This window comes from Anser anser (genome assembly GCF_964211835.1).
Source record: "Anser anser genome assembly, chromosome: 1".
Classification (NCBI taxonomy): domain Eukaryota; kingdom Metazoa; phylum Chordata; class Aves; order Anseriformes; family Anatidae; genus Anser; species Anser anser.
This window is the reverse complement of record NC_139720.1, coordinates 51,927,386-51,940,066: the sequence shown is the minus strand read 5'-3', so window position 1 is coordinate 51,940,066 and position 12,681 is coordinate 51,927,386.

Genomic DNA, 12,681 nt, shown 5'->3' with positions numbered 1-12,681 from the left:
CAGTGTGCGACCACCCTCTCGGTGAAGAACCTCTTCCTGATGTCCAGCCTAAACTTCCCCTGCCTCAGCTTCACACCGTTCCTGCGGGTCCTATCACTGGTGTTTATGGAGAATAGGTCACCTGCTTCTCTGCTCCCCCTCGCGAGGAAGTTGTAGACTGCGATGAGCTCCCCCCTCAGCCTCCTCTTCTCCAGGCTGAACAGGCCCAGTGACCTCAGCCGCTCCTCATATGTCTTCCCCTCTAGGCCCTTCACCATCTTCATCGCCCTCCTCTGGACACTCTCCAACAGTTTAATGTCCTTTTTGTACTGTGGTGCCCAGAGCTGCACACAGTACTCGAGGTGAGGCCGCACCAGCTCAGAGTAGAGGGGGACAATCACTTCCCTCGACCGATTAGCAATGCCGTGCTTGATGCATCCCAGGATACAGTTGGCCCTCCTGGCTGCCAGGGCACACTGCTGGCTCATATTCAACTTGCTGTCGACCACAGCCCCCAGATCCCTCTCTGCGCGGCTGCTCTCCAGCGTCTTGTCGCCCAGTCTGTACGTATAGCCATGGTTGCCCCATCCCAGGTGCAGGACCCGGCACTTGCTCTTGTTAAACTTCATGCGGTTGGTGATCGCCCGGTTCTCCAATCTGTCCAGGTCTCTCTGCAAAGCCTTTCCACCCTCCAACTCCTCCAAGTTTGGTGTCGTCGGCAAATTTGCTCAAAACACCTTCCAGTCCTACATCCAAATTGTTTATAAAAACATTGAAGAGGACTGGCCCTAAAATGGAGCCCTGGGGGACCCCACTAGTGACCATCTGCCAGCCAGATGTGGCCCCATTTACCACGACCCTTTGAGCCCTGCCCATCAGCCAATTGCTAACCCATCGTATGATGTTTTAAGTTGTGTGCTGGACATTTTGTCCAGTAGGATCCTATGGGAAACTGTGTCAAAAGCTTTGCTGAAATCCAAAAAGATCACATCAGCTGGTTTCCCTTGATAGACTAGATGGGTGATCTTATCAGAAAAGGAAATCAGATTTGTTAGGCAGTACCTACCCCTCATGAAGCCATGTTGGCTGGGACCAATGACTGCATTGTCCCCCAGGTGCGCTTCAGTAACTTCAAGGATCATCCTCTCCATAATTTTACCAGGCACTGACGTGAGACTGACAGGCCTATAATTGCTAGGGTCTTCTTTCTTACCCTTCTTGAAAATTGGCACAACATTTGCCAGCTTCCAGTCTACTGGGACCTCTCCGGATTCCCAAGACCGTTGAAAAATAGTTGAGAGAGGTCCCGTGATGACGTCAGCCAGCTCTTTAAGCACCCTGGGATGAATCCCATCCGGACCCATGGACTGGTATGGATCCAGGTGAAGCAGCAAATCCTGAACACATTCAGGGTCGGTCGGGAGTTTGTCATTCCCACCGTCGTGGTCCTCCAGCTCAGGGCACCCTGGGTCCCGAAGCCCATCATCAGTGTTGAAGACAGAGGTGAAGAAGGCATTAAACGTCTCTGCTTTGCCTATGTCATTGTGAGGAGACCTTCCCCATCAAGTAGCAGACCTATGTTTTCTTTGGTTCTCCTTCTGCTCACATATCTAAAAAACCCTTTTTTATTGTCTCCCACAGACATGGCCAGCCTCAACTCTAGTTGGGCTTTGGCCACACGAATTTTCTCCCTACAAACACGAACAGCATCCCTGTATTCCTTCCTCGTCGTCTGACCCTCCTTCCAGCAGCTGTACACTTCCTTTTTTCGCCTAAGCTCCAGTAAAAGATCCCTGGTCAGCCAGGCCGGCCTTCTGCCCCGCTTGCATGACTTCCGATATTTTGGAATTGCCTGATCTTGTGTTTTTAGGAGGCAGTGCTTAAAGATTGACCAGCACTGATGGACACCAATGCCTTCAAAAGCAGTTTCCCAGGGGACCTTGCTGACTAGTTCCCTGAGCAGCCTGAAGTCTGCTTTCCCCATATCCAGGGCTGAAGTTTTGGTGACAGTTTTCCTTCTGTCACCATAAATTCTAAACTCAACCACTTCATGGTCACTATGACCGAGACAGCCGCTAATTGCCACGTCCCCCACAAGACCCTCTCTGTTCTCCAGCAACAGATCTAGGAGGGCACCTTTCCTAGTTGACTCTCTTAGCACCTGCACCAAGAAGTTATCATCTAGGTGCTTTAAGAACCACCTGGACTTGGTCGTGTCAGCCATGTGGTGATCCCAGTTGACGTCTGGCAAGTTGAAATCCCCCATAAGGACAAGGGGAGTTGATCTCGAGGCATCTCTTAGTTCTGAAAAGAATAATTCATTGGTGTTGTCGTCCAGGCCAGGTGGTCTGTAATAGACTCCCACAACGACATCCCCTTTATTTGTTCGTCCCTTAATCCTTACCCAGAGGCTCTCAACTTTGCCATCGCCAACTTGAAGTTCCACACGGTCCAGCCCATGCTTCACATACATCGCCACCCCGCCACCTCGCCTACCCTGCCTGTCCCTCCTGAAGAGTCTGTAACTGTCTTCTGCAACACACCAGCCACAGGACTCATCCCACCAGGTTTCGCTTATGCCAGTGATGTCATAGCTGTGGGACTGGGCCAAGACTTCTAGCTCATCCATTTTATTCCTCATACTGCGTGCATTTGTGTAGAAGCACTTCAAATGCGCCTCCCTACATGCAGCACCTTGTGTAGCTGACCGAAGGGCCTCACTAGCACACAGTCCCTCTGATTCTAGCACACCATCCCTTAGCTCATCACTGGCGTGCCTGGTTTTATCCCCTTCCCCCTTCGACTCTAGTTTAAAGCCCTATCTATCAGCCCTGCCAACTCCTGAGCAAAAATCCTCACTCCTCTGTGAGAGAGGCGCATCCCAATTGGTGCCAGCAGGCCTGGTGTCGCGTAGACCTTCCCGTGATCAAAAAACCCAAAGTTCTGCCGGCTGCACCAGTCCGAAAGCCATGTGTTAATGTGATGAGTCTGCTTGTCAGCATCGACCCCCCCTATTGGAAGGACAGAAGCAAACACAACCTGTGCCCCTGATCCTTTAAGTAGTCGCCCCAAAGCCCTGAAGTCCCTTTTGATCACTCTCGGATTTCTTGTTGCTACTTCGTCATTACCAGCCTGAAATACCAGTAGCGGGTAGTAGTCAGTGGGCTGTACCAGGCTTTTGACTTTCTTAGAGAAGTCTCTCATCCGAGCCCCACGGAGGCAACAGACTTCCCTGTGGGTTGGGTCTGGTCGGCATATCGGGCCCTCTGTCCCTTTCAAAAGGGAGTCCCCCATGACAATAACCCTTCTTTCTTTTTTGACAGATGAAGGAGCAATGCGGGGGGTAGGTTGCCTTGCTTTAGACACCCTCTCCAACTGGGATGGGCTTTTGTCTATTTCGTAGTTCTGATTGTTGTGTATTAGAGCCTCATACCTGTTATATAAGGGTAGATGGGAAGGTGAGGTGGGCAGGGTCAGGGCTCGCCTACCACCCTGAACAGGAACCTGCCTCCATTCCCCCCCCTTGGCTTAGGTCTCCTCCTACTGCCTGGCGGGATGAGGCAACTTTTGTCTTCTGCGTAGCGGGAGACACTTGTGCTGTGGCAGGCTCCTGAGTCTGTCTCAGAGAGGGTAGAGTACACCTCCACCAGTCAATTTCCCTCTCTGACTCCCTGATGCTCCTGAGCCTGCTCACCTCCTCCCGAAGCTCCGCTACCTGCCTGAGCAGCTCTTCAGTCTGGGCACACCTGCCACAGGCATACCCCTCGCTGCTGCTGTTGGATACCGACAGAAGACTCAGGCACACCCTGCAGCCCAAGACCTGGACGGCGGTGTGTTTCCCCGAGCCCTCCGTCTGAGTAGCCACATCGGTGACTGTGGCTGGAGAGGCTGCAAGAGATGCAGAGGCCATGGTTTTCTGCGTGGTTGATACCATGGCCAGGTTCCTCGCAAGCAGGTTACAAGTACCGATGGGAAGACCGCTGCAAAAGAGCAGCGAGGAGCCCTCCCTGCTTGCCCTGCCTGCGCAAACTGCCACACAAACTGCTGCGCCACGCCCTTCTGACGCGCCACGCCCTTCTGACGCGCCACGCCCTTCTGACGCGCCACGCCCTTCTGACGCGCCACGCCCTGTTTGCCTGCGCTGTTCGCTGCGCTCCTGGTCGCTCGCGCTCCCTAGGGGCTGCTTTTGAACGGCCGGGCAGGGGGTGCTGCTGGCTCCGCCTACGCCTCGTCAGCCTCCCTCGTTAGGGCTGCCAGGTCCTGGCGGCTCCCTAGGCTGCTTCGAGTGGCCTCGATGCCGAAAAAAGCCCTGCCTGTCTCGATCTCCCGCTCCGCTGCAGAATGTGTCTGCCCTGGTGCCGATCGCCTCGATCTCTTGAATTTGAGAGACTTTACCGTGTCTCTTGTTCTCCTTACAGAATTTGAAACTATATCCATTAGATACCAATTTGTGGTGGCAATATAAAGCCTATTTGTATCTCAGAAGGTAATTTGATCAGTTGTGACATACCAGTGGAGAAATAAGGTTCTCACATGTATCTTCAGTTTAAAAAGCTCTTTGTAGTAGTTGAGATAAACTGAGAAAATGTGTCTCTTTACAAGCAGCTACAGAGAACCACATAGACGTGTGGGTAAAACTTTAATTTGAAGTTCCAAAAGCTACTAGTAAAATTCTCGGGTATAGTAATTTAATAATTTATATATAGTAATAATATAGTATATATAGTAATTTAATAATAGATATATATTCAATACAGACATAATTTGGGTCTTTCAAGTACTCCAAATGTATCTCTATCCTCTAGTCTATGATTAACATCACTATCTCATTTAAAACATTTATAGTAAGAGATCATTTTTGTGTTATGTTGGGTATTATGTTGTGAATTCTCGTCTAGTGCTCATTATCAAAGATCTGAGCATCTTTTCTAGCTAAAAACACAACCCTTTGGTTACTTTCATCTTCTAGAAAATGTCTCATTGCTAGATGCAATGGCATGTATTTGTCAGCTATATTGTCCATAGTTATTTGCTGTAAACTGTGTGTATATATATATATATATATATATTCATCTTAATCACTCCCCAAATTTTTGAGACTTTTCTTGGAGATAGTAAAAGATTAAAAGTGTATAAGATTTTAATTGAATTATTTCTACAGTTTCACAACTGTTTTACCTCGTAACAAGAAAAGAAGCATCAGGTCATTTCATAGGACTTCAGGAAATTAGGAATAGAGATGGAGGGTCCACTCCTGCAAATCTTCCAATCTGATTACATTGCCAAAGATACTAAGCTGGAATGATTTATTAAGCTTTCTCAAATAGTATACAATTTCAATAGGAATTTTTCCAATAACCATACTGGAATTAAAACTCCTATAGTTGAATGAAAACATTTTTAAATTTTAATTTAAGGTTTCCTCAATTTAAATTATGAAATTCCTGCTCTTTGAATTCTTACCGGTTGTGACTACTTGAGATAAAATAATGAACAACATAATGAATAACATAATGAATATAAATTAATATTATTATTTTTAAATCATAAGACAACTTAGTTCTGAATTATGTAGAATACTTAAAGTTTCATTGATCAGCACTGAAGCTTGATTAGATGAGTATTGAAATCAGCAAAGCATTCAGGCAGACTGTCTGAAACTATAGAGTACTTGTAATAGTCTTCTATTTCAAATCATGTCTCAGACTCTTACAAACTGATATACAATATACTGAGAGGAAAATTTTACTGTCTTGCAGAGATGATTTCCACTAGGTTCAAATTGGAGACAAAATATATTTAGGAGGTATCTTGAACAGACAGTAGTAGATCATTGAGTTAATTGGAAGTGATGAAGCTATTTTATGTGGTAGAAAAAAATAATCAAGATTTATTAACTTCAGGTAGCAAACCAGTTTGAGAAAGCTCTAGAGATAATCTGATTATCTCATCTTATATTTAGAGATAATCTGATTTGATCATTTCTTGGACATAAAGACTACCACTCAGGACAAATATCCTGCTCACACTTCTCATTTGTGTTTCACGTTATATTTGTTACAGGTTTGTAAAAGTTCTGTGATGTGTCAAACTCCACTCCTTCATCTGGACAATGTAATTCTCAAATAAACAAACAGCCAATGAACAATTTTAATGTATGTCCATCATTAGAGAACAAATATATTAGGTTATTTATATTTCTCATATCCTCTCATCATTGTTAACAATGTATAACATTTTAGTTGCTCACTCATACAGAATTAGTGAAAAGACAATTACAAAAACTATTCCAGAGACACTCTAAAAAGACTATCAATCTCCAGGCACATTTTCAAAACTTCAGCTGACCAGTCCCTGATCCTTCCACCTGAAGAGAAGTGGCTTTCTTTATCTGCTGCTTTGATCTTTGAATATTGCAAAGAGATAAAAAATGTAGCCACTGAACTCTATTGTTCAGTTCTTACATTTCCTATTTATTTGTTTGTTTATTTATTTATTTATTTCCCATTCAGTTGCATTAGATGACGTACTTCTAGAAACACTTCAAGTACCTTTTGCTTTGGCTTTTGCAATATGTTTATAACTGCCTGTCAGCCTTCAGGTCTTCCTTTAAAACAACAGGTATTTGAATAGTTCTATATCCCCTACAGCAGAAGACAAAGGCAAAACAACAGTGAATGGATTGAAGAGGCAAAAACATGGTACTAATTATGTCAGTGTAGTGTTCCACAATGTCACATAATACAGTTTGAGGTAATAGTCATTTTTTATCTTCAAGATTTCAATATCTAAAATAATTATTTCAAAGTAAATTCATTAGGATGAAGAAAGAGACAAAATTCAGCAAAGGCAAAAATATGAGGGCTTTCACATTTTCTGATGATCTATACTGGTTGTCATGACTGAAGATATTTTTCTAATACCAAACTAATTTAATATTTACCATGTTATCAAATCTATCAAGTGTACAATTATACGTCCACAGACTGATTTTCAGACAAAGAAGACAGTTAGCGAGATGTTCAGGCTTTGTAGACAAATGATCTACAAATATTTTACCTTGCCACAAATAAGGTGAATTAGTTTTTGCAGAGCTTTATGATATGTGTAGACCTTCTAAATTCAGTTTAAATCTAAGTGATATTATTATTACTACTATGATTTCAGTCATCCTTTGAAGATGTTCTACCCTCCTGAGCCTGAGGTGTGATTGGGCTCGATATATACAATGAGCATCCTATAACTTTATCAACTTTTTATGAATTGTTTGCTGACTCTTTAAATTTTTCAATTCTATTCTGTCTTATCAGATTGACTTGCAAGCTGTGAACATGACTGTGATGCTCTTACATAATTGTTCTTGGTGGCTCCTAGCAAAATCACTTTAGGTGAATGTTTATCTTCTTGGAGATGATATGCACAAGCATACAGTGTGATTTTTATTTTCACATAGCCTCCTGTATTTATTTATTTATTTACTTACTTACTTATTTATTATTTATTTATTTTTTATATATATGTATATATATATAAGGTTTCCTTATAGAACTGCAAAACCTCTTTATGGACTCAAGTTATGCTATGAAAAAAAATGAGTTAGAGACAAAGCTGGAAATTGGAAGTAGAGAATATGGAGTCTCACACTGAAGACAGTGAGCATTCACACTGATTTACAGAAGCTCTGGACTACGCTTCAAAGTTGAGGTGCTGCAGTACACACACACAAACACACACACACATTATGAATAATAGGAAATTGTACAAAAAGAAAGAGTAGAAGTTACTCATAAATAAAAATAGAAAAGTGAGTAGTTTTCAGCTGCATCAGAGAAGAGCTATCTTGCTAAGACCTATTTAGAACTTTGTCGCTAAGTAATCAGGCCTTTAACTTAAATAGATTTCAGAGATCTCATTCCTAGAGATCATCAGATGACTCAAGGTAAGCCATTTATTAACCATATCATTTTCCAAAATATTAAATGGTATCATTTTAAACAGTAGCCGAGAAGTACAAATGCTTATTTTGTAGATACCTTTCTCCAAATATACCATATAAGGATACTCAAGTCTTTTGTTTGATTTTGTTTGTTTGTTTTGACATTTATTACATTAAAAAGATCTTTGGTAGCTATAAACTGGAGAAGCAAGACTCAGGATATGACAAGTTCAGGAGGAAGGACCAAGAGGCATATGCAATGGGATACATTAAGGGCAAAATGAAAATAGCAAATTCGTTTGTGAAGAAAAAGACAGAAAGAGCTGCCAAAAACAAACAAACAAAACAAAACAAAACAAAACAAAACAAAAAAGGTGAAAACAAGACTTGAGGAATTAACCAGGGATGAAATCTATGGGGATGGTCATAAATCTTTAATTAGAAATTTAATAAGGGATTTTTCAATGTTGTGAAAATACTGTGATTTGTCTAAATTTAAATTAAACTGGCATTTTTCTTTCATGCAGAACTGTTGAAAAATACAAGCAACAAAAGGCAGGATTGATAAATATAAGTGATGGCTTTATATAACAGTCTGTACATCTCATACTTGGGGCTTGTCTTCAATTTACAATTATACAGTTTAGATAATCTTTTAAGTTATTGGAAGATACTGGCTGACCAAGATGACCAAGGGACTGGAGCACCTCTCCTCTGAGGAGAGGCTGAGAGCTGGGAATGTTCAGCCTAAAGAAGAGGAAGGTCAGAGGGGGTTCTTATGAATGTCTATAAATACCTGAAGGGAGGATACAATGAAAACTGAGCGAGGCTATTTTCAGTGGTGCCAATTGCCAGGGCAAGAGGCAATGCACACAAACTGGAACACAAAAGGTTCCATCTAAATATCAGGAAACACTTCTTCATTGTGCAGGTGACTGAGCACTGGCACAGGCTGCCCAGAGAGGTTGTGCAGTCTCCCTCTTTGGAGATATTCCAAAGCCACTTGGACATGGTCCTGGGCAACCTGCACTAGGTGTACCTGCTTGACAGTCCAGAGGTCCCTTCCAACCTTAACCACTCTGTGATTCTGTGACCTCTATTATTTTAAGGCTTTCGTGATAAACATCATGGTCTCATCAGTGTTTTAAAACCTATGAGTTCAGATATTCTTACACATCGTATGTTTTTCGTTCAGTATTAAAAACTAAACTTTAACATTAACTAGAGACAGACTCATAAATCAAATATTAATGAGAGACAAAAACCTAATTAATAGTATATCTTTACTATAATTGAGGTTATGAGCAACTGTTGACAAAAAAAAAAAAAGAAAAGACTATGTATTTTAATAAGGTGAATTTACAACTTCCAAATTATAGCTTCTCTTTCCAATATTTAATTTGTGGAGATCTCTTTCTTTATGTTATAAGCACATATGTATTTTTATGGAGCTTATGAGTAATAGCATTTGGATCTTGGAGAAAAAATATTTAGTAATCTTGTTTAAATGTGATTTGAGGAAATTACTTAAAATAATCAAAAATAAATGTGGATATAAAACAATTGATTTTTATAGTAACTAAAATGGCTCACTGACACCTGATTATTAACCTAAATAACTGTCTCATTTGATTTGGTATTAAATAAAAATAAAATTCTACATTATAAAACACAAGTATTTTCAGTTGCTGAAGGGTTTGATTATAGGCATAATAACTATTATAGCCACTTTGGTATACAATCTGATTCTGGCCTTACGTAAACCAAGAACTATTTGATTAATTTTCTAGAGCTCTGAAAAATATTTGGATTAAACTTGATTTTTTAAGGTGGAACTTTTAAACCTTTTTTTAAAATAGGATTTCTGAAAGCCCAATTATTAACAGTCTGAACATGTATCTCAAAACAATAAGACAAAAAAATAGATGAATAAGAGGAACAATAGCACATTCATATAATGACAAGTTCAAGTGTTTGATTATTGAGCTTTTTTTTTTTTTAAGATGAAAGAAATATTTGGAGTATAAAAATATGACAGTTAAAATAGTGTGAAGATAAACCATGGGAAAATTGGAAAAATTTGTGTCAGTTTAGTTTCAATGTTAAAAGCCAAAACATTTCCTTAATTCCAAACTGAAATAAGATTTATTTTTCACATTTTCCCATCTTAATATGTTCATGAATAGCTCATTTGAACCAATATTTTATAGTGAGACATACACTAAAAATATATTCAACCTTCATTTGAGAATGTCAAAAAAAAAAAAAAAAAGATGAATATCAAAAAATAATCACTTTACTCTGGTTTCCACTCAGTCCATTGTGCTATTCAGCTATTGATATTTGTTAGTTATCTCATGGCTACATGCACCTGACTCTTGGAGATATATACTGTCACCTCTACAGTGTGAACACAACGGGATGGCAGCAGGTTCCCTGAAGTGCACTTCAAGAGAGTATATGACAAAGAAGAGTAGTTTCAGAGCTACTAAGCAGATCACAGCACAGATAAGCTGATTAACTTTTCCCTATTAGATGTAAGCATTAGTCATTTTTCAGTAAGGTGTTTTTTGTTTTATGTTTATATTTTTAAAAGACATTATTTCTTTGACAGTATATGTCAACATATCTTTCTACTGCCCTACAGTGTACAGAAATTCCAATTTTAATGGAATTTCCCCCAGTTTTTCCCTTTAAGTCAAAATGATAAAAGCCTATTTTTGTCAGACTTACGAAATAGTGCAAGTCTATAGTAAAATATATAGTACTGTGCCAAGTGCTTCATTTGATTATTGTTTTTTTCATTTTCATTTTAATGCAGTTATTCTTTTGGGGGTCAGCCATATGTGCTGCCATCCTTTTGTGCTTACCATCAGAAGTAGGTGAACTTCTTTTTCCTGGTGTTTTCCTTTAAAACTTCAGTATCAAAGTAGGCCAATTGGACTGGCTTTCACAAATTGCAGGCACAAATTGTCTATCATATCTAAAAAGCAGAGAGCATTCACAATGTATAGATTTCATTTTACAGTCTTTTCTTAAACTGTTAGTTTTCCCATCTTATTCTGCTTCCAGAAAACACTGGAGCTGTTCAGACATGGCCAGCACTTATTCCAAACCCTTACTCTGAAAGTGAAACTTCACGGAAACTTAGATGAGAGGAAATATAGATCTCAGCTGATAACAGAATTCATACACAAAAGTCAATAAACATCTATTTAACAGAACAACTCATTTTAATGCCAAAAAATCATTTGCATTTTTTCATTCTGTCTCTTGTGCTATACTGCACTCTCCATTATATAAGATATTTATTTTGTAATGACAAAATGTTTATGAGTAGATTAATTAGTTTCTGATAAGCTCAACTTTTGGACAATCTTAAGAAAAACTGTACCGAGCCAATTAGCTTCTATGAACCCTGATTATACTAGTATCATCTGTTTTCTCATTTTATTCCCTATATGTTAAGGAAATACTCAAATATAATAATATGCAAGTATCCCAGTGAAGGATTTGGATTTTGGGTCCCCACTCTTCAATATCATGAACTGAAAATGTAATGTCATTAGGCATTAAATTGGTAACACTGCAGCATCAGTGCAGGATTGCATAAGCTTCTAACTCTTCCCCTCCATCTCCCCGTCCCCCCCCCCCCCCCCCAAATGGTACAGTGATGATGAACTGTACCATCAAGTACATATCAGTAGCTAGGAGGCTATGCATTTGAGTAGAAGCATAGCTGATGATGACTTTTCAATAAATACCACAGAAGAAAAAAAAAAAAAAGGAAGAAATAAACGTGGTGAGGACCCATTATAATGCAATCCAAAAGAATATTAGTTTACTACAAAACTGTAATTCATTGACATCATTCAAAAGCATAAAGAGATATACTTTAGTCAAATGATCTTTTGTAACTAGCAAGTGTCTGAAATTCTAACTATCAAGTTTCTAACTACCACGCATCTGAGGTTCTTTAGAAAAAAATATTTATGATATATTTAAATATATTTAAAAATATGTTCAAGGCTATAAGTATCTCCCAGAACTGCGTGTTATAAGACAAACTTCTGAGAACAATGCTGTGCTGTGAAGTAACTCTGACTATGCTCATAGTCATGGGAGAACGATACGTAAGGGAAACATTTCCTAAAATAAATTCTGTTTAAGGTAGACTAAGAATGAAAGTACATAACTGTCATTAAAACTCTTATTATTTTTCAAGTATGTTAGAGTTACATTTTTTTTCCTTCATCAATATCAGAAAATTAGAAAATGAAGCAGTTGACAAAGCATCAAGTATCTTAACTGAGTCATTGATATGAAAATCTACTGATTTTCCTTTTCTCAGCCATGGAGTATGAAAAATATGTAGTACTTAATAATTAAATAACAAAATGTGTTTATTTTAAAACTTTTACTTTGTTATATATGACATCTCTCCTTTCCAGGAACCATAGCCACTATGATTTGTCCTTAACAGGAAGACATGCAAGTACTCTGGGAACAGGCACTAGAAAATTTAGTTGCTACAAGAAATTAAGGGCCTCATCTGAATGGGGATAGAATAGAAAATGGTTACATCAGCATAATTTTTCTTTTTTCTTTAATCTGATACTTGTAAAATTATATTAAATCTGCTTTAGGTGACAGAAAAAGTACCAGAAGCACAATATGCATTGAAGTGTACCAGGTCTGCAACCTCTAATGATTTGAATCTTTTTATTATAGACAAGTACTTTGTCAGATTATAGATGCAATTCATG